Consider the following 25,647-nt stretch of genomic DNA (forward strand, 5'->3'; position numbering starts at 1 on the left):
GTGATGGGTAAGCCGAGGTCGGGGCAATCAGGCAGACGAGAGTAACCAAGGGACAGGCCAAAGGTCAGGGTCACAGGCAAACAGGAGTAGTCAGAGACGAGCCAAAATCGGTGCACAGCAAGGTAGACATAGCACATGGCAGACAGGAGCATAATCTAACAAACAAAGTTGAACAGCAAAGCAGACCTGCTGTGCACTAGTTAATATAGACTTTCTGGAATGGCCTGGGGTGGAGCCATACAAGGAGGAGAGACGATAAAAGGCAGCCAGAAAGAGAGTCAGGCCTCTAATTGAGACATGAGGAGAAGGTAAGCTGCCAGACACTATTGCATGTCCATGACAGCCTGTCTCCCATTTTGGCTGTATTTTGAAATCCATCTGAGCCTTGTTTTTTTTCCTCTCTCCCCTCTGACCAGCAGCTGGTTATCTCCTTGCAGTTCCTACTTCTACAGTCTCACTGCTATGGATGTGCCACTGCCCCCTTTTGGCCAGCCCTCTCACAGCAGGTAGGGTTGGGTAGTTTTACCCTTTTCTCTTCCGTGCTGTCCTGGGTCCAGAGCATTTTAATACTTTTTTTCCCTCCCCTCTTCATCTCCCATCAGCCCTTCTAGGTCTGAACACCAACTCATGGCACGTGAAGCTGGAGATCTTCTGAAGCTGCAACATCGGCAATCCTCTGCTCGATCTGGTCACCGTAGGTCATTTTCCAGATCTAGGCATGATGGGAGAGACTCCAAGTCCTCATCCAGGCACCGCTCTTTCCACCACAGCTGGGGATGCAGGTCCCAGGTCCCGAAAGGCAGATCACTCTGCAAACCACATTATGCCAGGGCAAGTGAGAGAGAGCCAGCAGGTGGAATCCTTGGTTAGACGAGTGGTCAAGGAATCCCTTAAAGATATGGGCACCAGCCACATACGCAGCTTTTCTACCAGTTTGGTGGGCTCTTGTTTGAGAGATGTCGGGGACCCACTGGATTCCTCCCCACCCAGCCACCTATCACTCAATTCCTCAGGTGGCGAGTCTGAGGTGGATGATTCCAGTGTAGGCTTCGACCTTTGCCCTTGTTCAGCCCCTGGTTAGGGCGTTCAAGGAAGCATTTAAGTGGGGGGAGCCAGTCGACACCCCCTCTAAATGGAAAATAATTCCTCAAGCATCTCAAGTAAGAGTGCTCAAATTTTCCCCTTCATCAGGAACTGGGAGAAATTGTCACGGATGAGTGGAGCAAAGTTGACAAGAAGAACAAAGGTGGCCAAACTGTATCCCTTCAAGAGTGAAGAAGTTAAACACTTGGAGTCAACAGCTTTGGTAGACGCAGCATTGATGCGGTTAGTAAAACACGTGACACTTCCACTAGAGGATATGGTATCCTTTAAAGACGGCCTTGAAAGAAAGATTAACACTGACCTCAAGCGGATTTACGTTACCGCCAGCATGGCCTACAAACCAGCCCTGGCTCTGGCAGCCATGTCCAAAGCAATTCGAGGTCTGGACAGAGAATGTGGATGAGACACTGAGAAGCATCTTGGAAGAGGTGGCAAGGCAACAAGTTGGACAGCACCATCTGCTAAGCCAGAAGAGGGTGCAGCCCAGGAGGCAAAGCTTGGAACGCACCAGAGACGCACGTCTCTACAGACCTGACCATGATCTCAGAAGAAACTGGAGAAAAATCACTTCATAAATCCCCCAAAGGTGGTTCCTCGAGAAGCCGGGAGGCCTCTAAGTCTTTTTGAAATTGAGCCTGCTCAGGCAGGCCAAGTGGGGGAACGTCTTCTCCATTTTCAGCATTCCTCAATCCAGGATATTGGACCTTCAGGACGATCCCCTCAGGCCATCCTTGGGTGTCCAGCAAAACTCCCCAGCTCAGGTTAATTTCCACTACCCTTCCTCACTCCAAAGAGATGAGACTAACCCTCCTGGTTTAAGTAGAGTCTCTGGTAACACAGGGGGCTGCTTTGCCCGTTCCGGATGGCGAAAAGTTTTAGGGCATTTATTCTCCCCTCTTAATGGTCCAGAAGAAAAACAGCGCATGGAGACTGGTCATAGACCTGACCCATCTGAACAAGTTCATAAGCAAAGACAAGTTCAAAATGGAATCCTTACTCGCAATTCAACAAACAATTCAGCCAGGCGACTGGCTTGTGTCCATAGATCTGAAGGATGTTTACTTCCATGTCCCTGTTGTGGAAGTTTTCCAGAAATTCCTTCTCTTCGCCATCGGTCAGATTCACCTCCAGTTTACCTGTCTCAAGTTCGGGCTTTTGACATCTCCTCAGGTATTTTCAAAAGTCTTATTGACTGTGGTAGCTCTGATCAGGACAAGAGGCATTCGTCTACACCAGGGGTCAGGAACATTTTTGGCTGAGAGAACCACGAACACCACATATTTTCAAATGTAATTCCATGAGAGCCATACACTATATTTCAGGGTATATTTCAGGGGTCGGGAACCTTTATTTAACCCCTTCCATACCGCGCCATAGTAAAATGAAGGCGGCAGGAAGTCTTTCTCGATCCGGGCGGCTGTCATATGACGTCCGCCCGGTCTCGCCGCTACTGCGCGCCCCCGGGGGCGCACAGCGCAGCGATCGGGGGTGAGGCTCGTTCCTCGGACTGAGCCCAACCCCGATCAAGGTAAACAGCCAATGAAATTGCCTGTTTACCACGTGATCGGCTGTGTCAATCACAGCCGATCACATGAGCGGCTCCAGCGCGAGCCGCTCGTTCCCTCCTCAATGCGCGCCCCCCGGGGGCGCGCAGCGCGGTGATTGGGGACGAGGCTCGGACTGAGCCCATCCCCGATCTAGGTAAATAGCCAATGAAATTGGCTTTTTACCACGTGACTGGCTGTGTCCAATCACAGCCGGTCACAAATGTCAACAGAGAACAGGTAACTAGCTGTCACCGTGTTCTCCTCCTCACACACTGATCCTGTGTGAGGAGGAGATTGTGGTAACAGCTAGTTACCAATTACAGTGCGCCCCAATCACACTGATTGCCCCCCCCCAATAAAGAGCACCTGTCACTAACCTATCAAAGTACCCGAGTACCTGTCACCAGCCCATCAGGTACTCTGATGACAGGTACTCGGGTACTCTGATGGGCTGGTGACAGGTACTCGGGTACTCTGATGGGCTGGTGACAGGTACTCGGGTACTCTGATGACAGGTACTCGGGTACTCTGGTGACAGGTACTCGGGTACTCTGATGACGGGTACTCGGGTACTCTGATGACGGGTACTCGGGTACTCTGATGACGGGTACTCGGGTACTCTGATGACGGGTACTCGGGTACTCTGATGACAGGTACTCGGGTACTTTGAGTACCTGTCACCGGAGTACCCGAGTACCTGTCATCGGAGTACCCGAGTACCCGTCATCGGAGTACCCGAGTACCCATCATCAGAGTACCCGAGTACCTTCCACCTGCTCATCAGAGTACCTGACACCTGAAATACCTGAGTACTTGCCACCTGCTCATCACTATTCATCAGTACTCATCAGTACCCATCAGTACCTATCACCTATCAGTATCAGTACTGATCATCCGTACCCATCAGTACAGTATCAGTATCACCTATCAGTATCAGTACTACTCATCAGTACCCATCAGTACCTATCACCTGCCTGTCACCTGCCCATAAGAGTACCCGTCACCTGCCTATCGGAGTACTCAAGTACCTGCCACTTGCTCATCAGTACCAGAGTACCTGTCACCTGCCCAGCAAAGTACCCGAGTACCTGTCACCCTGCATACAGCCACCATGTCTAAGTCCAAAAAGGTTTATATACGTCCTCCGTTTAAACCTAAATACCGGTGTTATGGCAGCAGATAGCTGCCATAACCCTGGTATTTTTTTAAACGGTGGATGGTTGGCTTTCCGATAAGGGTGGTCCCAGCGGCAGATTCGCAGCGGGATCACCCTTCCGGGGTGGCAGAAGAGGTGCCCCCCCTCCCGCCGCATTCAGGTCCTTTTCCCCGCTTACCGGTCCCGCCGGCAGCGGGGAAAACGATCCGGTCCCGGATCCTCACAGACAGGATGTCGAGTGAGGGCAAGCTTGCCCTCACTCGACTCTATGGTCTTGGAGGACCGGAGCTACGGCAAACGTCGTTGCCTAGCAACCGGTTTAAAGGTCCCTTTTTTTTTTTTCATTTTATTTTATTTATTTATTTTTTTTCTATCTTTTAGTGTACTTGTGAGATCTGAGGACTTTTTGACCCCAGATCTCACAAAAAAGAGTTCCTGTCGTGCCTTTTTCTATTACAAGGAATGTTTACATTCCTTGTAATAGAAATAAAAATGATCAATTTTTTTTTCCAAAAAACAGTGTAAAAATAAAAAATAATAAATAAAATCAATAATAAAAAAAAAAAAATAAAGCGCCCTGTCCCCGTGAGCTCGCGCGCAGAAGCGAACGCATACGGAAACCCCGCCCACATATGTAAACAGTGTTCAAACTACACATGTGAGGTATCGCCACGATCGTTAGAGCAAGAGCAATAATTTGAGCCCCGGACCTCCTCTGTAACTCTAAGATAGCAACCTGTAGAAATTTTTAAAGTGTCGCCTATGGGGATTTTTAAGTACCAAAGTTTGTCACCATTCCGTGAGCGTGCGCAATTTTGAAGCATGACATGTTGGGTATCTATTTACTCGGCGTAACATTATCTTTCACATTATGGAAAACAATTGGGCTAACTTTACTGGTTTATTATTTTTTAATTAAAAAAAGTGCATTTTTTCCAAAAAAATTGCGTTTGGAAGACCGCTGCGCAAATACGATGTGATAAAAAATATTGCAATAATCTCCTTTTTTTTCTCTAGGGTCTCTGCTAAAAAAAATATATAATGTTTGGGGGTTCTAAGTAGTTTTCTAGCAAAAACAACTGATTTTAGCTTGTAAATACCAAATGTCAAAAATAGGCCTAGGCAAGTGGCTAGGATGCATGATGGTGCTCCTTGGATGTTGGGCCCCTCTATATGGCTAGGCTGTGAAAAAGTTTCACACATGTGGTATTGCCATACTCAGGAGGAGTGGCAGAATGTATTTTGGGGTGTCATTTTTGCTATGTACATGCTATGTGTTAGGAATATCCTATAAATTGGCAACTTTGTGTAAAAAAAAAAAAGTTTTTATTTTTTTCCCACATTTTCCAAAAACTTGTGGAAAAAAAATGACATGTTCAAACGACCCATAATGCATAATAGAATATAAGTTGGAGTGTTTGTTTTCCAAAATGGGGTCATTTTGTGGACTTTTCCATTGTATTGATGCTCTAGGGCCTTGAAAAGTGTGATAGGTAGTAAGAAAGTTTTATGTGTATTTATGCTCCTAAAACGCCTGATGGTGCTACTTGGATGTGGAGGCTCTTTTTGTGGCCAGGCTGTGTAAAAGTCTCACACATGTGGTATCACCATACTCAGAAGGAGTAGCAGAATGAATTTTGGGGTGTCATTTTTGCTGTGTACATGCTATGTGTTAGAAATAGCTTATAAATTGACAACGTTTTGGGAAAAAAAAGAAAAAAACATTTTTTTCTTCATTTTCCCAAGAATTGTGGGAAAAAATTATAACTTCAAAAAACTCAACATGCCTCTTACTAAATACCTTGGACTGTCTACTTTACAAAAAGGGGTCATCTGGGGGGTATTTGTACTGTCCTGACATTTCAGGGCCTCAAGAAAGGAGATAGGCTGTCAGTACATCTGGTGTGATCAATTTTCAGTAATTGGTACCATAGCTTCTAGACTCAATAACTTTCACACAGACTAAATAATATACACTAATTTGGGTTAATTTTACCAGAGATATGTAGCAGTATAAATTTTGGCCCAAATGTATGAAGAAAAATACATTTTTTGCAAAATTTTATAATAGAAACTAAAAAAAAGTGTTTTTTTTTTTCAAAATTTTTGCTCTTTTTTTGCTTATATCACGAAAAAAAAACCCAGTTGTGATAAAATACCACCAAAAGAAAGCTCTATTTGTGTGAAAAAAATGATAAAAAATTTGTTTGGTTACAGTGTAGCATGACTGAGCAATTGTCATTCAAAGTGTGAGAGTGCTGAAAGCTGAAAATTGGTCTGGGCAGGAAGGGGGTCTAACTGCTCTGTATGGAAGCGGTTAAGTAAGTAATGCAGTGATGAATTGCAAAAAATGGTCTGGTCATTAAGGGGGTAAAACCTTCCAGGGCTGAAGTGGTTAAAGGAGCTGAAATATTAAAGTTGACTTCCCCTGTTCACACTAGCGCGATTTGCAGGGCACGACAATGGAAAGGAGAAATAATATTAGAGCAAACAGAAAGTGGATGTGTAGCCCATATGTGCCAAAATGTCAATGTCTGGGGAAATGTTATTAAAAAATTCCACTGTATATATGGCTGCAGGCCGACCTGTTCACCTTTCCATGCAACAACAATTTGGAGAGGTTCTACTCGAGGAATTGGTATCCCCAGGGAAGATGCCCTGACAGATCGGTGGAGATTTTGCAGGGCCTATGGCTTTCCCCCGGTTCCCTTCATTCTTTGGTTCCTGCAGAGGCTCAGGATAGAGTGCGTAGAGATAGTGGCGATAATCCCATACTGGCCAAACAGGCCATGGCTTACCCTTATGACTCAGCTCAGTTTCCGAGACCCAATTCCCTTACCTCTCAGGCTGGACCTTCTGTCTCAAGGTGCTGCCCTACATCCTTGCCTGGCCCATCTGCACCTGAGGGTCTGGTTCTTGAACGGGGGAGGCTGGAGGCCTTAGGTTGCCTGAACGGGGTCATCTTTACACCGATTAGTGCTAGGAGAACAAGCACAAACAGGGTTTACGAGAGAATATGGTCAAGATTTTCGGGAATACATGGCCTCCGCTACCGGTTCATGCAGCAGTCCGGCAGTCCAGGATAGCTTGGGTTTCCTACAATCCGGCCTTAACCTGACCTTGCCAGTCAGTTCCCTCCAGGTGCAGGTGTCTGCAATTTCAGCCTTCACCTGGGTGTCCTTGACTAGACACCCTCTTGTCTACCAGTTCTTCAAAGGATCAATAAGGCTTAGGCCTCAGAGGAAGCCAAGATTCCCCAAATGGGACCTTCCACCCGTCCTCAACTTTCTCTCTGGAGTAGGTTTAGAGCACGTTAAAATTATCTCTATCAAGGATCTTTCTCAAAGAGCAAAGAGAGTCTCAGAGATTTGAGCTCTGGGTTGTAAAGAACCGTTTCTAACCTTCTTTCCAGACCGAGTTGTGCTAATCCCTATGCTAGGGTCAAACCCCAAGGTTACATCTGTTTTTAATGAAAACCAGGTGATTGTCCTACCAACGTTCAGGTCATCAGAAAGTTCTAACATTCATTCACTGGATGTGGGAGAAACTCTGAGTCTGTATCTGCAAGTCACAGCTCCTTTCCGTCTGTCTGACTATTTGTTTGTCCTCTTCCATGGGAAGAACAAAGGAATGCGTGCCTCTTCCAGATCAATCTCAGCGTGGATTGTCCAGACCATCCAGTGGGCTTATAAAAGTAAGGGCTTGGTTCCTCCAGAGGCAGTGACAGCACATTCAACCAGAAGTGTATCTGCCTCACGGCATGTTTCTCCTAAAGTAATCTCCAGAGCAGCCTCGTGATCGTTAATTAACACTTTCATGGCTCACTACTGTGTTGAGACAGCTTCTTTGTCCTGTGTTAACTTTGGCTTGCAAATTCTGTCTGTTGATGGTGCAAATTAAACCTTTTTTTTTTTTTTATCAGCAATTGCCCACCCAGGTGTGTTTGAATAGTTATTTCCCACACGTTTGCTGCCATGGAGTCTGTCAGGAAAATTGAAAATTTCCTATCAAATACTTACCGTACCTTTCCTTTCCTGATGGAATCCATGGCAGCAGGAATCCCCTCCCAATTGCTGGAGTAAGCTAACTATGGAACCCGGCCTTTGGTGTGGAGCAAAGATTTATGGGAGTAGGGGACCTATAGGGTAAGAGAGGAGGCGGGGTTAACCCACATGTAATGCTGCCAAGGAGCCCATCAGGAAATGAAAATTACGGTAAGTATTTGATAGGAAATTTTCTGTTTTTTTTTCTTTTTATTTTTTTGTACACAAAGGAAAAATATAGAATGTTCTTGTCTGCTTAGCTACATGTGATTAACAAGCAGTCTGTAACCAAGTGGATGGAATTTGAGCAGAAGGTTTCATGGTGTGGCTCCACATAAAAGTCCATATTTAATGTGTGCTATAATTAATGCTTAATTGGACTATAATCTACACACAGCATGTCCTTTTATCACCACTTTTTTCTTTTTTTTTTTTACCCATGTTCAATTTCTATATGCAATTTCTATTGGCAATGCAAATACCATTTTAAGCACAATACAAAATGATTGTTACAAATGTGTTTAGAAACCTCCTATTTGTAGCAGGAACCTACCACAACATTTATGTAGTGCTGAGGTAGTAATATTTCTCATAAAAACATTCTCCATTGAGTTCCTGGGCCTTTGTTCCTTATAACAACCTTGAGTCACAGAGTGTTCTTTTTTTTCTCAGTCTTCGTTCTGTATACTTTAAACTTTGTAGTCTACCCTAGTCTTTTTTTTGCAGGGGCAGAGGACCTTTAATTTGATAGCATATTTGGATACATATACAGAAGTGCCCAAAAAATGTATACACACTTCAACATGAAAAATATATGCATAAAAATGCATTACTACATTTATATAAACATCAAAGGGTAGCTGTAAGTCATGTTTGAATTAAGTCATGTTTGAAATGAGCAATCACATTAGGTGCTCAAAGTGGTCACCATTAGCATCCAGACATTTTTGATTTAGGTGAACTACTGCATGAACAACATTGACTAGAGAGAATTTGCTCTGCATGATGTTTCAATTTCTTCCTGTATTACAGGCAGTGTAGGTGGTTTTCTATGGTACACCACATCCTTTAGTGTTTCACACAGATAGAAATTGAGGGGTGTCAGATCTGGGGAACATGGAGGGAATTCAACAGCACCTCTATGTCCTATCATCCTGGCAGAATGTCATTGAGATAGGCTCTCAGGTCTCGGTGGTAGTGAAGTGGTGTGTCATCTTACTGGAAGTAAAATTGTTCATCCTCATTACCCACACAAATGGCTAGTAACACGATGACATCAACAGTGGTGCAACTACTGCCATCTTTAGGGGAACCATAGTACTACACATTGCTGCCATAATTCAATTTGGGTTTTAAAAAAAGGGCATAGATAACAACTGTTAAAGTGCGTATATATTTTTCTTTTTTTTGGGCCCCTCTGTATTTTAACTTCCAAGTTTTATGTAGGAAGAAATAGTGATTTAGAAAAAAAATGTGTTTTTCTGTAATTTACCACAATGAAACCTTTTTATGTAGTTAGTACAGTACGAAATATGTGCCCCAGAATGTAATTATCAGTCTGCTGATTAAAAGTAATTTACCTAAGTGTAATTTTTCTTTAATATTGCATAACAAAATTGTATTACCATTCCAACGCTACATCACGATGCAGACAGGAAAAAATAATCAGGTTGTGTAAATTGTTACTAGCATAGCATTCAGGTACTATACTTTGTTTACCTTCTTTCCCCTCATAATGTGTTTGGAACTTGTCAGTAGTGATGTCGCGAACCTAAAATTCGCGGTTCGCGAACGGCGAACGCGAACATCGGCAAATGTTCGCGAACCGGCGAACCGGGCGAACCGCCATAGACTTCAATAGGCAGGCGAATTTTAAAACACACAGGGACTCTTTCTGGCCACAATAGTGATGGAAAAGTTGTTTCAAGGGGACTAACACCTGGACTGTGGCATGCCGGAGAGGGATCACGCAAAAAAAAGTTCTTAAAAATTATAATTTTTTGATAGAGAGCCAATTATTGGAAAAATTAAAAAAAAATAAAAATAAAAAATTTCTTTGGATTTAGCATCTGGGGGGTCTAAAAAGTGTACCTGTGAAGTTTCAGCTCTGTAGCATGTCCAGAACCCCTAAAAAACAGCATTTTTCTTATATTTTCAGGAATATGGCTTCTCTGCGGCTGGCTTTTTCTCTTGCAGGCATTTAGCGGGCATTTTTTTAGGCAGGCATGTCATTTTTTGTATTTAGTGTCTGGGGGGGTCTAAAAAGTGTACCTGTCAAGTTTCAGCTCTGTAGCATGTCCAGAACCCCTAAAAAACAGCATTTTTCTTATATTTTCAGGAATACGGCTTCTCTGCGGCTGGCTTTTTCTCTTGCAGGCATTTATCGGGCATTTTTTTAGGCAGGCATGTCATTTTTTGTATTTAGTGTCTGGGGGGGTCTAAAAAGTGTACCTGTCAAGTTTCAGCTCTGTAGCATGTCCAGAACCCCTAAAAAACAGCATTTTTCTTATATTTTCAGGAATACGGCTTCTCTGCGGCTGGCTTTTTCTCTTGCAGGCATTTATCGGGCATTTTTTTAGGCAGGCATGTCATTTTTTGTATTTAGTGTCTGGGGGGTCACAAAAGTGTACCTGTCAAGTTTCAGATCTGTAGCATGTCCAGAACCCCTAAAAAACAGCATTTTTCTTATATTTTCAGGAATACGGCTTCTCTGCGGCTGTCTTTTTCTCTTGCAGGCATTTATCGGGCATTTTTTTAGGCAGGCATGTCATTTTTTGTATTTAGTGTCTGGGGGGTCACAAAAGTGTACCTGTCAAGTTTCAGATCTGTAGCATGTCCAGAACCCCTAAAAAACAGCATTTTTCTTATATTTTCAGGAATACGGCTTCTCTGCGGCTGTCTTTTTCTCTTGCAGGCATTTATCGGGCATTTTTTTAGGCAGGCATGTCATTTTTTGTATTTAGTGTCTGGGGGGTCACAAAAGTGTACCTGTCAAGTTTCAGCTCTGTAGCATGTCCAGAACCCCTAAAAAACAGCATTTTTCTTATATTTTCAGGAATACGGCTTCTCTGCGGCTGTCTTTTTCTCTTGCAGGCATTTATCGGGCATTTTTTTAGGCAGGCATGTCATTTTTTGTATTTAGTGTCTGGGGGGTCACAAAAGTGTACCTGTCAAGTTTCAGCTCTGTAGCATGTCCAGAACCCCTAAAAAACAGCATTTTTCTTATATTTTCAGGAATACGGCTTCTCTGCGGCTGTCTTTTTCTCTTGCAGGCATTTATCGGGCATTTTTTTAGGCAGGCATGTCATTTTTTGTATTTAGTGTCTGGGGGGTCACAAAAGTGTACCTGTCAAGTTTCAGATCTGTAGCATGTCCAGAACCCCTAAAAAACAGCATTTTTCTTATATTTTCAGGAATACGGCTTCTCTGCGGCTGTCTTTTTCTCTTGCAGGCATTTATCGGGCATTTTTTTAGGCAGGCATGTCATTTTTTGTATTTAGTGTCTGGGGGGTCACAAAAGTGTACCTGTCAAGTTTCAGCTCTGTAGCATGTCCAGAACCCCTAAAAAACAGCATTTTTCTTATATTTTCAGGAATACGGCTTCTCTGCGGCTGTCTTTTTCTCTTGCAGGCATTTATCGGGCATTTTTTTAGGCAGGCATGTCATTTTTTGTATTTAGTGTCTGGGGGGTCACAAAAGTGTACCTGTCAAGTTTCAGCTCTGTAGCATGTCCAGAACCCCTAAAAAACAGCATTTTTCTTATATTTTCAGGAATACGGCTTCTCTGCGGCTGTCTTTTTCTCTTGCAGGCATTTATCGGGCATTTTTTTAGGCAGGCATGTCACTTTTTGTATTTAGTGTCTGGGGGGTCACAAAAGTGTACCTGTCAAGTTTCAGCTCTGTAGCATGTCCAGAACCCCTAAAAAACAGCATTTTTCTTATATTTTCAGGAATACGGCTTCTCTGCGGCTGTCTTTTTCTCTTGCAGGCATTTATCGGGCATTTTTTAGGCAGGCATGTCATTTTTTGTATTTAGTGTCTGGGGGGTCACAAAAGTGTACCTGTCAAGTTTCAGCTCTGTAGCATGTCCAGAACCCCTAAAAAACAGCATTTTTCTTATATTTTCAGGAATACGGCTTCTCTGCGGCTGTCTTTTTCTCTTGCAGGCATTTATCGGGCATTTTTTTAGGCAGGCATGTCATTTTTTGTATTTAGTGTCTGGGGGGTCACAAAAGTGTACCTGTCAAGTTTCAGATCTGTAGCATGTCCAGAACCCCTAAAAAACAGCATTTTTCTTATATTTTCAGGAATACGGCTTCTCTGCGGCTGTCTTTTTCTCTTGCAGGCATTTATCGGGCATTTTTTTAGGCAGGCATGTCATTTTTTGTATTTAGTGTCTGGGGGGTCACAAAAGTGTACCTGTCAAGTTTCAGCTCTGTAGCATGTCCAGAACCCCTAAAAAACAGCATTTTTCTTATATTTTCAGGAATACGGCTTCTCTGCGGCTGTCTTTTTCTCTTGCAGGCATTTATCGGGCATTTTTTTAGGCAGGCATGTCATTTTTTGTATTTAGTGTCTGGGGGGTCACAAAAGTGTACCTGTCAAGTTTCAGCTCTGTAGCATGTCCAGAACCCCTAAAAAACAGCATTTTTCTTATATTTTCAGGAATACGGCTTCTCTGCGGCTGTCTTTTTCTCTTGCAGGCATTTATCGGGCATTTTTTTAGGCAGGCATGTCATTTTTTGTATTTAGTGTCTGGGGGGTCACAAAAGTGTACCTGTCAAGTTTCAGATCTGTAGCATGTCCAGAACCCCTAAAAAACAGCATTTTTCTTATATTTTCAGGAATACGGCTTCTCTGCGGCTGTCTTTTTCTCTTGCAGGCATTTATCGGGCATTTTTTTAGGCAGGCATGTCATTTTTTGTATTTAGTGTCTGGGGGGTCACAAAAGTGTACCTGTCAAGTTTCAGCTCTGTAGCATGTCCAGAACCCCTAAAAAACAGCATTTTTCTTATATTTTCAGGAATACGGCTTCTCTGCGGCTGTCTTTTTCTCTTGCAGGCATTTATCGGGCATTTTTTTAGGCAGGCATGTCATTTTTTGTATTTAGTGTCTGGGGGGTCACAAAAGTGTACCTGTCAAGTTTCAGCTCTGTAGCATGTCCAGAACCCCTAAAAAACAGCATTTTTCTTATATTTTCAGGAATACGGCTTCTCTGCGGCTGTCTTTTTCTCTTGCAGGCATTTATCGGGCATTTTTTTAGGCAGGCATGTCACTTTTTGTATTTAGTGTCTGGGGGGTCACAAAAGTGTACCTGTCAAGTTTCAGCTCTGTAGCATGTCCAGAACCCCTAAAAAACAGCATTTTTCTTATATTTTCAGGAATACGGCTTCTCTGCGGCTGTCTTTTTCTCTTGCAGGCATTTATCGGGCATTGTTTAGGCAGGCATGTCATTTTTTGTATTTAGTGTCTGGGGGGTCACAAAAGTGTACCTGTCAAGTTTCAGCTCTGTAGCATGTCCAGAACCCCTAAAAAACAGCATTTTTCTTATATTTTCAGGAATACGGCTTCTCTGCGGCTGTCTTTTTCTCTTGCAGGCATTTATCGGGCATTTTTTTAGGCAGGCATGTCATTTTTTGTATTTAGTGTCTGGGGGGTCACAAAAGTGTACCTGTCAAGTTTCAGATCTGTAGCATGTCCAGAACCCCTAAAAAACAGCATTTTTCTTATATTTTCAGGAATACGGCTTCTCTGCGGCTGTCTTTTTCTCTTGCAGGCATTTATCGGGCATTTTTTTAGGCAGGCATGTCATTTTTTGTATTTAGTGTCTGGGGGGTCTAAAAAGTGTACCTGTCAAGTTTCAGCTCTGTAGTATGTCCACAACCCAAAAAAAACAGCATTTTTCTTATGATTTTTAGTAGAAAACTAATGCAGCTGTCTTTTTTTCTTTCTGGCAAGCTGAAATATGATATGCCAAGGCAAACATGCCTATCAGTTGAGCTATGACACAGACAACACTGCACACATGGGGAAATATGTAAAACAAAAAACAGGAAAAGGAAATTAGGTGACGGTAACAAAACATGATATTGTGATTGGCCAAATAAAAAGTCACCTCGCGATGAGGTCGCGCCAAAGTCGCGCTAAGTCGCGCCAAAGTCGCACTGGAAGCGACGCTACTTTAGTGGTAGCGGCAGTGTAAACCAGCACTAAAACATCCAGTGTGTGAATACGATCAGGTATGATGTTTTATCGGTCAAGTAGTGTAAGGGTTACGCCCGTTGCCCGCTTCACAGTGACAGACCAAACTCTGACAGACCAAACTCCCCGTTTAACAGTCAGTCAGTCCATTTGCACAACCGCAAACTCCCAATTTGCACAAGGTTGGATACCAAGCTAGCCATGTCCCGTTCCTTGTCCTCACTGACATCATTGAAGGTCTCTTCCTCCACCCAGCCACATACAACACCAAGGGTCCCCGAAAGGTGAGAACAAGCCCCCTGGGACGCCTGCTGTGGCTGGTATTCCACCTCCTCAAAGCCACCTTCCTCCTCTGACTTCTCTTCTTCAGACTCCTCTCTCTGCGTTGCCACAGGTCCAGCAATTGACAACGACAAGGCTGCTTCTGGTGGTGATGAGGACCACAACTCTTCCTCTTCATGCTCATCTACAGCCTGATCCAGTACTCTTCGCAGGGCATGCTCCAGAAAAAATGCATATGGGATGAGGTCGATGATGTTGCCTTGGGTTCGACTGACCACCAGGGTTGTCATCTCCGCAAAAGGACGCATGAGCCTACAGCCATTGTTCATGAGCATTCAGTAACGCGGCCAAAAAATACCCAGCTCCGCAGAAAGAATGAAAGAAAATGAATGTTTTTTTTTATGAAAAATTATCCTGCGGATCGCTTTTGGTCTGTACACAATGAAGCAACGACCTTATCATCTGGGGTGTGCCAACACAATCCTAGAGGTGATCGCTTCATTGTGATACGCAAGCCCCTTCACCACGACAAGGTAACGATCACGAAGGGGAATTGACACATGTATGTGCCTTTTTTTTTGTTTTTTGTTTTTTTGCAGCCACAGTGTAGCACCAGAGGCCAGAAAAATTAGGCATGTACACATGCATGAAAAAGTAGGTATTGTTGCAGCCGCTGCTGTAGCAGCGGCCTGAAAAATTGAGGTTTTAAGGCAGAAAGTGCACTAAAACATTGCTGCTTGAACCGTAGTTGGTGGCGGAGACGTCACGTAAGTCATCCGGCATGCAGAGAATGATTATATACAGCAGCGTGTGGACCATTTTTAGGCCAAGGCATCTCAGTCATCACCAGGCCTTTTTTAGTCAAATGCATCCCCCACTGTCAGTCCCTTCGGGATCCATGCCTCATTCATCTTAATAAACGTGAGGTAATCAAGACTTTTTTGACCTAGGCGACTTCTCTTCTCAGTGACAATACCTCCTGCTGCGCTGAAGGTCCTTTCTGACAGCACACTTGAAGCGGGGAAGGCCAGAAGTTCAATGGCAAACTGGGATAGCTCAGGCCACAGGTCAAGCCTGCACACCCAGTAGTCAAGGGGTTCATCGCTCCTCAGAGTGTCGATATCTGCAGTTAAGGCAAGGTAGTCTGCTACCTGTCGGTCGAGTCGTTCTCTGAGGGTGGACCCCGAAGGGCTGTGGTGATGCATAGGACTAAAAAAGCTCCGCATGTCCTCCATCAACAAGACGTCTGTAAAGCGTCCTGTCCTTGCCGGCGTGGTTGTGGTGGTAGGAGGAGGATTACTTTCACCTCTTCCCCTGTTGGATTCCCGTTGTGCTGTGACATCACCCTTATACGCTGTGTAGAGCATAGTTTTTAACTTATTTTGTAGCTGCTGCATCCTTTGCGACTGCCGGTAATTGGGTAACATGTCACAGACTTTCTGCTTATACCGGGGGTCTAGTAGCGTGGCCACCCAGTACAGGTCGTTCTCCTTCAGCCTTTTTATACGAGGGTCTCTCAACAGGCATGACAGCATGAAAGACCCCATTTGCACAAGGTTGGATGCCGAGCTACTCATGTCCAATTCCTCGTCCTCACTGATGTCATTGAAGGTGTGTTCTTCCCCCCAGCCACGTACAACACCACGGGTACCAGATAGGTGACAACGAGCACCCTGGGATGCCTGCTGTGGTTGGTGTTCCTCCTCCTCAAAGCCACATTCCTCCTCTGACTCCTCTTCCTCACACTCCTCTTCCAGTGTTGCCGCAGGTCCAGCAATCGATGGTAAGGCTGTTTCTGGTGGTGGTGATGGTGACCACAACTCTTCCTCTTCCTCTTCACGCTCATCTACGGCCTGATCCAGCACTCTTCGCAGGGCACGCTCCAGGAAAAAAACATATGGGATGATGTCGCTGATGGTGCCTTCAGTGCGACTCACTAGGTTTGTCACCTCCTCAAAAGGACGCATGAGCCTACAGGCATTGCGCATGAGCGTCCAGTAGCGTGGCAAAAAAATACCCAGCTCCGCAGAGGCTGTCCTAGCACCCCGGTCATACAAATACTCGTTGACCGCTTTTTCTTGTTGGAGCAGGCGGTCGAACATTAGCAGTGTTGAATTCCAACGTGTCGGGCTGTCGCAAATCAAGCGCCTCACTGGCATGTTGTTTCGCCGCTGAATATCTGCAAAGTGCGCCATGGCCGTGTAGGAACGCCTGAAATGGCCACACACCTTCCTGGCCTGCTTGAGGACGTCCTGTAAGCCTGGGTACTTCTGCACAAAACGTTGCACAATCAGATTCAACACATGTGCCATGCACGGCACATGTGTCAACTTGCCCAAATTCAATGCCGCCAACAAATTGCTCCCGTTGTCACACACCACTTTGCCGATCTCCAGTTGGTGCGGGGTCAGCCACTGATCCACCTGTGCATTCAGGGCGGACAGTAGTGCTGGTCCGGTGTGACTCTCTGCTTTCAGGCAAGTCAACCCCAAGACAGCGTGACACTGTCGTATCCGGCATGTGGAATAGCCCCTGGGGAGCTGGGGGGGTGCAGTTGGTGTGGAGCAAGACGCAACAGCAGAAGAGGACTCAGCCGAGGAGGTTAGCAAAGAGGATGGAGTAGGAGGAGTAGAGGAGGTGGCAGCAGGCCTGCCTGCAAGTCGTGGCGGTGTCACCAACTCCTCTGCAGCAGAGCCACGCATTCCATGCTTGGCAGCCGCCAGCAGGTTTACCCAATGCGCAGTGTACGTTATATACCTGCCCTGACCGTGCTTTGCAGACCAGCTATCAGTGGTCAGATGGACCCTTGCCCCAACACTGTGTGCCAGACGTGACATGATTTCTTTTTCCACAATAGAGTACAGGTTGGGGATTGCCTTTTGTGAAAAATAATTTCGGCCGGGTACCTTCCACTGCGGTGTCCCAATAGCGACAAATTTTTTGAAGGCCTCAGACTCCACCAGCTTGTATGGTAAAAGCTGGCGGGCTAAGAGTTCCGACAAGCCAGCTGTCAGACGCCGGGCAAGGGGGTGACTCTGCGAGATTGGCTTTTTGCGCTCAAACATTTCCTTCACAGACACCTGACTGTGGGCAGGTGACGAGCAGGAACTGCTGAAGGTGAGAGGCGGAGGGGCGGGTTGTTGATAGGGGGCATGGAGGACAGCAGTGGTTGACGTGGCTGAAGATGCTGGACCAGGAGGAGGATGGTGGCTTTCAGTTTGTGTGCTGCTTTTACTCATGTGTTGATCCCATAGGCGTTTGTGATGTGAGATCATGTGCCTTCGCAAAGCAGTTGTACCTAGGTGGGTGTTGGACTTCCCACGACTCAGTTTCTTTTGGCACAGGTTACAAATGGCATCGCTGATATCAGAGGCAGACACACAAAAAAAATGCCACACTGCTGAGCTTTGCAAGGACGGCATTCTGGTGGTGGCAGCAGCTTGCGTTGATTGGCGTGCTGTCTGGCTGACCCCGGGTGCCGAATCTACATGCTGTCTGACTGCGCCACTAGCTCCTTGCGATGACCTCCTCCCCCTGCTTCCAACTCGTCTCCTCCTCCTCTCTGTCTCCCCATCTGAACTTTCCCCCTCTTCTTCTGCTCTTCGAGCAGGCACCCAGGTGACATCCACAGACACATCGTCATCATCAGCCGCTTCACTTGACAACTCAGCAAAGGCAGCAGCAGCAGGTACAACATCATCATCATCACAATGTACGTCCATGTGTATAATGCTGCCTGACTGAGACATATCCCCGTTATCTACATCCTCTGGCACTAATAGTTGCGCATCACTTATTTCTTCAAACTGATGTGAAAATAACTCCTCTGACGGATCAAGTGAAGCGGCTGTGGTGCTAGTGTTGGTGGTGGTGCCGGCGGGCTGGCGAGTGGTAAATTGAGAGGTGCCCGAAGCTGAGCTGGAGGAGGATGGTGCATTAGGGTTCCGAGCGGAAGCTGTAGACGATTGGGTGTCCTGTGTAAGCCAGTCAACTATGGCCTCAGAATTTTTTGAGTTCAGGGTCTGTGGTGGCCTCTGAACACTGGGCATTATTCTAGGGCCTAAGGAAATCACAGCACCACGACCACGACGGCCCTTGCGGGGTGGCCTGCCTCTGCCTGTCATTTTTTTTTTAATGTGTTGTTACTGTTGTACTATGAGTGCAAGCTGCTGTGCCACCTTATATATCAGTGGTGGGTGGGCAGTGGCACAGTACACTCTCTGTGGACCTGACAGCAGTCACTGGCACCCAGGCAACTGCAATTTAAAAAATATATATTTTTTTTTACTTTGCAAGCTGCTGTGCCACCTTATATATCAGTGGTGGGTGGGCAGTGGCACAGTACACTCTCTGTGGACCTGACAGCAGTCACTGGCACCCAGACAACTGCAATTTAAAAAATATATATATATTTTTTTACTTTGCAAGCTGCTGTGCCACCTTATATATCAGTGGTGGGTGGGCAGTGGCACAGTACACTCTCTGTGGACCTGACAGCAGTCACTGGCACCCAGGCAACTGCAATTTAAAAAAATATATATATATTTTTTACTTTGCAAGCTGCTGTGCCACCTTATATATCAGTGGTGGGTGGGTGGGCAGTGGCACAGTACACTCTCTGTGGACCTGACAGCAGTCACTGGCACCCAGGCAACTGCAATTTAAAAAAATATATATATTTTTTTTACTTTGCAAGCTGCTGTGCCACCTTATATATCAGTGGTGGGTGGGCAGTGGCACAGTACACTCTCTGTGGACCTGACAGCAGTCACTGGCACCCAGGCAACTGCAATTTAAAAAAATATATATTTTTTTTTTACTTTGCAAGCTGCTGTGCCACCTTATATATCAGTGGTGGGTGGGCACACAGTGGCACTGCAGTGGGCACAGTACACTCTGTGGACCTGACAGTCACTGGCAGCCCAGGCAACTGCAATAATAAAAAATATTTTTTTTTTTCAATTTATTGCAACAAGATGCTGTGCCAACGTATATATATCAGTGGTGGGCAGTGCACTGCAGTGGGTACAGTGCACTCTGTGGACCTGACACAGCACTCACTGCAATTATGACAGAGAAAAAAAAAATATTTTTTAAAATGCCAGGTACTGTGCCTGTGCCACCCGAAATGAGTGTGGTGTGCACACAGTACAGTCTGTGGTAGGTCTGTGGCCTCTCACACACAGCGGGCAGGCAACTGCAGTGTACAATAGATATATATATATATATATATATATATATATAAAGAAAAAAATCTATTACCTTACCAGCCCTTGAAAGGGCTTTTGGGGACACTATATATATATATATATGTATATATATATAAATAAAAAAATCCTCAATTACCAGCCCTTAAAAGGGCTTTTGGGGACACTAGATAGATATAGATATATATATATATGAAGAAACAACTCAATTACCAGCCCTTAAAAGGGCTTTTGGGGACGCTAGGTATATATATATATATATATATAAAAAAAAAAAAAAAACACAAATACCAGCCCTTAGAAGGGCTTTTTGGGGTGCTGATATTACAGCAGTAGTGGACCAAGAACACTGCAAGACCAGGAACACTGACTAACTGTCCCTAGCTTAACAGCAGCAGCAGCAGCAGCAGCTCTCTCCCTATTCTCACTACACACACTGCTTCAGAATGATCTAAGATGGATGCTGCCCTTGCTTATTTATAGGAGGTGGGAGGGTGTGGGAGGGAGGTACGCTGATTGGCTGGAAATGTGTCTGCTGACTGTAAAGTTCAGGGTCAAAGTTTGCCTCAATGATGTCTTATGGGGGGCGGACCGAACATCGCATATGTTCGCCGGCAGCGGCGAACGCGAACATGCTAAGTTCGCCGGGAACTGTTCGCCGGCGAACAGTTCTATACATCTCTACTTGTCAGTGGAGACCCAATAAAGCCCAGAGGCTGATTTTCTGTAGGTGTCATGGGAAAAGAAAGTTAAGGGAAAGTGAATACACATCTGACAGAGGTTCTAACCCCCCCCCCCACACACACACACACACTTTGTCCAAAACAAAAAGTGTTTTGGCCAGAGTTGAGCTTTAAAATATATCTAAATCTAATCACTAAAATCGAATATAAGTGTAGAGCTCCTAAAGAGTTGATCCTATTTCCTCCGGGCACACACAGCCAGGCACACAGCAATTTCCTCATTCTTCCACTGATTAGTAAACACACCCTGAAAATGCTGTATAGCAGCATTATCCCTTTATTTTGGAAAGGATTTTCAGGCACTATAGAATCCTGTAAAAAAAATAATATATTTAACCTACATATTTGTATAATTTATTATATTACAGAAATGTGTGGCAGGGACTCGAGGTAAACCCTAATTTCCAGCTTTTGCAAAGGAAAGTGAAAGTCTATAGTGAATATTTGCAGCTGACGTTGTGGTGAATGTCTAGTGAATGTGTGTGGAGCGGCATTATAAACATGTCCCTTCCCTTAGTTACTCAAATTTATTTGCCGTAATTCCCTGTACTTTGCACTGCATTAATATTTAAAATTGACATAATGTTTAGGCACTGCAGACATTTCCACTTAGCTCAAACAAAAAAAGGAAGTGAATGAAATGCAATCGTCAGTTTGTACAAAATAGTTTCAGGTATGGCATACCTCCCAACTTTCTAAGATAGAAAAGGGAGACACATTATAGTGAATAGTATCCAGGCAAAGGACACAGTCGTTTTTGTCCACCCGCAAAGAAAAATCCAGACACATCCAAAACAATTATAGAATCATTCATGGGTCTTGCAGCAAAGATAAATCCAAGGAAAAAGTACAGTGCCTTGTGAAAGTATTCGGCCCCCTTGAACTTTGCAACATTTTGCCACATTTCAGGCTTCAAACATAAAGATATAAAATTTTAATTTTTTGTGAAGAATCAACAAGTGGGACACAATCATGAAGTGGAATGAAATTTATTGGATATTTCAAACTTTTTTTAACAAATAAAAAATTGAAAAATTGGGCGAGCAAAATTATTCAGCCCCCTTAAGTTAATACATTGTAGCGCCACCTTTTGCTGCGATTACAGCTGTAAGTCACTTGGGGTATGTCTCTATCAGTTTTGCACATCGAGAGACTGAAATTTTTGCCCATTCCACCTTCCAAAACAGCTCGAGCTCAGTGAGGTTGGATGGAGAGCGTTTGTGAACAGCAGTTTTCAGTTCTTATCACAGATTCTCGATTGGATTCAGGTCTGGACTTTGACTTGGCCATTCTAACACCTGGATATGTTTATTTGTGAACCATTCCATTGTAGATTTTGCTTTATGTTTTGGATCATTGTCTTGTTGGAAGACAAATCTCCGTCCCAGTCTCAGGTCTTTTGCAGACTCCATCAGGTTTTCTTCCAGAATGGTCCTGTATTTGGCTCCATCCATCTTCCCATCAATTTTAGCCATCTTCCCTGTCCCTGCTGAAGAAAAGCAGGCTCAAACCATGATGCTGCCACCACCATGTTTGACAGTGGGAATGGTGTGTTCAGGGTGATGAGCTGTGTTGCTTTTACGCCAAACATAACGTTTTGCATAGTTTCCAAAAAGTTTGATTTTGGTTTCATCTGACCAGAGCACCTTCTTCCACATGTTTGGTGTGTCTCCCAGGTGGCTTGTGGCAAACTTTAAACAACACTTTTTATGGATATCTTTAAGAAATGGCTTTCTTCTTGCCACTCTTCCATAAAGGCCAGATTTGTGCAGTATACGACTGATTGTTGTCCTATGGACAGAGTCTCCCACCTCAGCTGTAGATCTCTGCAGTTCATCCAGAGTGATCATGGGCCTCTTGGCTGCATCTCTGATCAGTCTTCTCCTTGTATGAGCTGAAAGTTTAGAGGGACGGCCAGGTCTTCGTAGATTTGCAGTGGTTTGATACTCCTTCCATTTCCTTATTATCACTTGCACAGTGCTCCTTGGGACGTTTAAAGCTTGGGAAATCTTTTTGTATCCAAATCCGGCTTTAAACTTCTCCACAACAGTATCTCGGACCTGCCTGGTGTGTTCCTTGTTCTTCATGATGCTCTCTGCGCTTTAAACAGACCTAGGAGACTATCACAGTGCCGGTGCATTTATACGGAGACTTTATTACACACAGGTGGATTCTATTTATCATCATTAGTCATTTAGGTCAACATTGGATCATTCAGAGATCCTCACTGAACTTCTGGAGAGAGTTTCCTGCACTGAAAGTAAAGGGGCTGAATAATTTTGCACCCCCCAATATTTCAGTTTTTTATTTGTTAACAAAGTTTGAAATATCCAATAAATTTTGTTCCACTTCATGATTGTGTCCCACTTGTTGTTGATTCTTCACAAAAAATTACAGTTTTATATCTTTATGTTTGAAGCCTGAAATGTGGCAAATGGTCGCAAAGTTCAAGGGGCTGAATACTTTCGCAAGTCACTGTATTTAAAGTCATTAGCTGCAGTAAATGTAGCTGCAGAAAGGCCCCTTTCACACGGGCGCTCCGTATGTCCGTTTATCACCCCATCCATTTGCAGGTGATATACGAACATAATGCATGTCAATGGGATTGCGGATGTCAGCAGATGACCATCCGCTGACATCCGATTTGCATCCTTTCAGTTCTGTTCTGTTTTTTGGAACGGAACAGAACCCTATTTTTCTTCCGTTTAAAAAACGGAAAGGATGCAAAATCGGATGTCAGCGGTGTCATCCGCTGACATCCGCAATCCCCATAGACATACATTATGTCCGTATATCATCCGCAAACGGATGGGATGATATGCGGACATACGGAGCGGATGACACCAGTGTCATCCGTGTCCGTGAAAAAAAAAAAGTGTCGGAGCGGATCGCAATACGGTCCGCTACATGTAAAAGAAGCCAAAGTCAGATAGAGCCTGCTGGATTTTCTGGCTGGAGGATGTCCACCATTGTCTAGCCCTTTCCTCCCCAGTCCTAATGCTTTTGGCCTGCCACCTTTCATTCATTGGAATCGAAATCTTTCAATCATGAAGGCTCTGCATCAGATGTGGTTACTGTCTAGAGCAGTCTGCATGTGAATGCAGCCTAGCTGGGTACACATGCTGCGGCCATGGCTCACAGCAGGGGGTCAGGTGCTGTTCAACAATTCAGGTGCTGATCAGGTCTGAATTTCTTCCTGAATTCGCACCTGATTCAGAGCCAAAGACGCACAGGACCCTTTCCAAATGAGGACCGCGGCCATCCTGGAGATGTGTGAACCGACTCCATTGAGAGCTGGTCACACTCTACTGTCATGTGAATTGGATGTGGGGAAACCCGCATCCAATTCGCATAAGTTTGAACCCAGCTTTAGTCCTCTAGACTGACATCTATTAATCAAGGCACTTTGATATTTGAATAACTCCTCCTGAGAACCAGCTAGGGTTGACACCTTATCCCTTTAAACCCAAACAAATATGAATTACACAGGTTCTGAGGTCTAATTTAATGCAGATAAGGCACCAAGTAAGTTTAATTATCACCCTAATTAGCCACAGAGCCTGTGTAATTAATATGTGTTTGGTTTTAAAGGGATCAGGTGGCAACCCTAGAACCAACCCAGTTCTTGCATCAAGGCTGAGGGTTCTAGAAAGGAGTACTGAGACAGCATGCTGCAATGTTTTTAGGAGGCTATGTACAGCACCCTGGCCAGCTCCTTCTATCAGCCATGATCAATCTGCATTGCATAGAGAAGCACATAAACTGAGTGATATTGTCACTGGGTCTAAAAAAGGTATATAAAGAAAATGGAAGGTTTTATTGAAAAAAGCCATTTGCATGTTGATGAACTTAATAGTTTGAGAGAATGGGAAGGAGTAGATTTTTTTTTAACTTTTTACTTTCATGTTTTTGTGGATTCAAATACCAGATCAAACCCGACATATTGCAGCATCAGAATGACAAATACCATATTAGTCAAAAGACAGAAAAATGATTTAAAAATCATTTATAATTATTTACTAACCTTTTTTGTTTTATTAAAGTCCTCCAATAAAATCAGTGGTAAAACAGAGATGAAGAAGCTGCTGAAATAGGAGGCCATAAGCAATAAACAGAGATTTGGTTTGTATGAGTAATGGTTGAATTGGTCAGAGCTGCTCTAAGGAATGTATACATAAGTAACACACACATTCACATTTTCAGCTATTTTTCTGTGACAATACAATTCCCCTGGCAAATTACAGATGAATGTGTGTAGCAGAACAACTGCTAATGTTGCATCTGTGCAATATAAATCTCTGGAATGAGCTCCCTCTTGCATTGATCTGTGCTCTGTAGCATCTGTGCTTTGTCTCTTCAGATTAGAGGAAATGTATAACCTTCCTTCTTTCCTCCCTCGATCCTTCCTTGTTTCCTTCCTTTCTTCCTCCCTTCCTTATTTTTTATTATATTGATGGCGTGTTAGTGGAACTCTAGAGTTCTTTTCATGTTTGCCTGGCTAACCCTAAAGCCCAAATATGTGCTGCCAACCTCAGTAATTCCTTTCTGCCTGGGCTACAGATGAACCATCTATAGAACAGATGTTACTTGGTGCATTTGTATACTTGAGCTCAAGGCTGTCTGAAATTGTTTCCCTGAATTCTGAACTATACGGCTACCTAAAATCATTTCCCCCAAACTTAGGACTCTTCATTTTCTTCTGATCCCTGGGGATGCTCAAACCCCAGGTCCAAACAGTGACCTCCTGACCCATCTAGCTGGAGCTTTCTGGATCCCAAACCAGGAGGAAATCCTCTGTTTTTAACATGAATTGTTAGACAGTGTCATTTTTTTTTTTGCAGGCTGGCTGGTAAGTGTGCTGGGAATTTTTTGTTTGTGTTGAGCGTTGCCCTTCCATGTGCACCTTACTACAAAAGCTAGTTAAAAGTTGGGGTAGCTGCCATATTTTTTAAAGCTTGTTAATTGAATTTGGCGTGTGGGCACAGTGTATACCTTCAGCTGCCATTGTGCTCTTGCTGGGCGTCCAATGTGTCCCTATGTCTTTAAGGAGGAGTGGGTTCTGTCCAGGAAAACCTGCCCTTAATTTATCCACTGCTATATATGTTCCAATTTGGAGAACCTCAAAAATATGAAGTTAGGAGTGCAGTACACAGAGCAGCCTTGACGTGGTGAATTGTTAGACAGGTTAATTTGTTTGCTTGTTTTTTTTTTTTTTTGCAGGCTAGCTGGTAAGTATACTGGGAATTTTTGGCTGTTTTTGGTGTTATTTGGTGTACTTTCATACTTGAGCACAGGGCTGTCTGAAATGGTTTCCATGAATTCCGAACTCCAGGGCCACCCAAAATCATTTTCCCAAACTCAGGA

Source organism: Pelophylax lessonae (genome assembly GCF_965119305.1).
Source record: "Pelophylax lessonae genome assembly, chromosome: 7".
Lineage (NCBI taxonomy): Eukaryota > Metazoa > Chordata > Amphibia > Anura > Ranidae > Pelophylax > Pelophylax lessonae.